Below are 2,623 nucleotides of genomic sequence, written 5' to 3' on the forward strand. Positions count from 1 at the left end.
TGGGCAACTCCAGAGTGGAAGTATGTCCGGCCCCTCTCAATGAGACTGGTTCCAGACCCAGAGCCATGTGTCGAGGTGAGGCCGATTATTTCTAGTCGGAACCTCTCAGCCTTGCACACCAGCTCCGGTTCCTTCCCCACCAGAGAGGTGACGTTCCACATCCCTTTCTCCTGTTAGGAACAAACCAACAGTGTCATGAAGTGTCATTCGGTAAATAGGTACACTTTAAATAAGAAGCTGCTTTAAAACTTGGATTAGAAGTCCATTAAAAGTGCCAATTTTGCATTATTCTGTAAATAATGACACTAAAGCAAAGTTGGCACTTTTAATGAACCTTTAATCCAACTTTTAAAGCAACTTGGCATTAAAAATGTCATTATTTATCGAATTACACTTCATGACAACAGTCAGACATTCATAAGGATTCCTTCATGATTATGACAGTGTCATATCAGTCTTATGCACATCCCATTAAATAAAGTGTTACCAAAATGGTCATATATTGAAAGCACAATGTAGTTTCACCTGTAAAGTGTGTTGTAATGGATCCTTCTGTGTTCTGTAGCCTGATGTAGAACTGATTGAAGTGCTGATGTGTGTATGAAGCATTAATGCACAAAGTGGCAAAGCAGAATAATAACAGACATTAAGTAACTAAAAAGTTACTTCATTAGCAATTATAATAAACCAAAAGTGTAATTTCAGTGTACTATAAAGACATTACTAATATATAAAATATGTAATGCCAATATATTTAAAATACATTCTAAGTATATTTTGAATGTAATTCAATCACAATAATAGTACACTCAAAATATACTAATCAAGCATGTTTATATTACAAAAAAATACTAAAAGTACATTAAGTGTAACTTAAGTTGTCCAAAAAAGTATGTTGAAGTACACTTGGTATACTTTAGATTGTGTTTTAATACAATTTAAATGCTATTAAAATACACAAAGCAGAAAATGAATTGTTCCAAAATGTCACACTTTAAGTTAACTAATCCTAAGTGAACTTGAAGTATATTCATGATTAGCCTGACTTACAGTATGCTAAAGTATGTTATAATTTAACATATTTAGTATTTTTATTTTTCACCAGGGTTTCTTTTCTCTAGATTAAATAAATATTTGGTACATTTCCCTCCTTGTTCAATTAATTTCCTTCTACATCTGATAATCGCGCCTCTGGCTTTGTCTTTATAGATTTTGTCCAACTCCAGCCGTAACATTAAATATGTTTTAGATTCTTCTTCAGATAGCTTTATGTCTTTAGATGATCCCATAATCTTGGAGATTATAAACATCTTTTTCCTTTTTTTCTTATGAGTTATCATTTTACTTATTCTTATAGACAGTTTTCTGATTTCATATTTTTTAAGTTTCCAACATTTACCAAAGCTTTGGAGAGAGTTAGTTTGGGTCCAGAATTTCTTTTTGACAGTTCTAGGGATTTATTGGTGAATTCTTGATTTTGGAGCAAAGTTTTATTAAATTTCTAATAATCTCTACTATGACTGTGGCTGGTTAATTTCATATCTATTTTAATAGTAATGATTTGTGGTCAGTAAGAGCAGAAGGTTCTATTTCTGAGTAAATCACTTTATCTGAATATCCAAAGAAATCAGCCAGAAGTCTAGGCGTGATTGTTGTGATCTGTCCTTGTTACTCCATGTGTAAATATTGAAATCAGCCTGTTTATTTCTCCATATATCAATTAGGCCTATTCTGTTAGATAGATTCTAAACTGGATGCTGAGCCGTTTCTTGGTGGCCATCTGTTTGCACTCTCGTCCATGATGGTGTTATAATCTCCTCCACATATAATTTTAACTCCAGGAAAAGAGGATAATAATAAGTTGATCTTGATTTCTGTTTAAAGTACGGTGACATTTTATTTTTATACATTTTGTTTTGATAAATATCTGTAGATATTTATCAATATAAATTGTGTCTGATCAATATCAACATATGCCACTGCCTGCCATGACACCGACTAAAGGCTGCTACGTCACATGGCGGAGTCTCTCTGATTGGTTGATGTCCAGCTGCAAAGGTCCAGCTCCAGCTTCGACCGCTATGCACGAGGATCTCTCTAAATGCGTAACACTAGACGGGCGAGACTTTGACGGGCGTCCGGAGAGACTTTGCATGTAAGCCGGAAGTTCCTGACGCTCAAGTCGTGTTCGGTCTGAACGCAACATTACAAGACGTAGCTGATGATAGTCGGCGTTGCCCCCAGTTTCCTATTGAGAAATCCGACTTCGTAGGGCGTTCCCGTTGATTTTTCTCCTGGGAAGTCGGGATTTCCCAGTTTTTTATTACCACTGGAACGCATCATAAGCTCCACCTTCACCTCCACCCTTTCCGCCTCTGCAGGGCTCAGCACGCTGTGAGTTTTCACTTTCTCGGAGTTAATTTATTCTAGTTCCACCGCTTTTCTAACAGCTTGTTGTGTTTTAAGTTAAACTTCAGTATTTTTATGTTTCGACAAAATGTTTTCCACGTAGAAACGTCGCGTGAATCCGAGCTTCTACCGGAAAGACCGAACCAACCAGGAAATGGATTCTTCTCTGACTGCGTCTCTGCTGCTGCTGTCTGTGGTCTTCATGCAGTTTGTC

The sequence above is a fragment of the Poecilia latipinna genome, unplaced genomic scaffold (genome assembly GCF_001443285.1).
Source record: "Poecilia latipinna isolate Pla-1442-1.1 unplaced genomic scaffold, P_latipinna-1.0 Scaffold4406, whole genome shotgun sequence".
Taxonomy (NCBI): domain Eukaryota; kingdom Metazoa; phylum Chordata; class Actinopteri; order Cyprinodontiformes; family Poeciliidae; genus Poecilia; species Poecilia latipinna.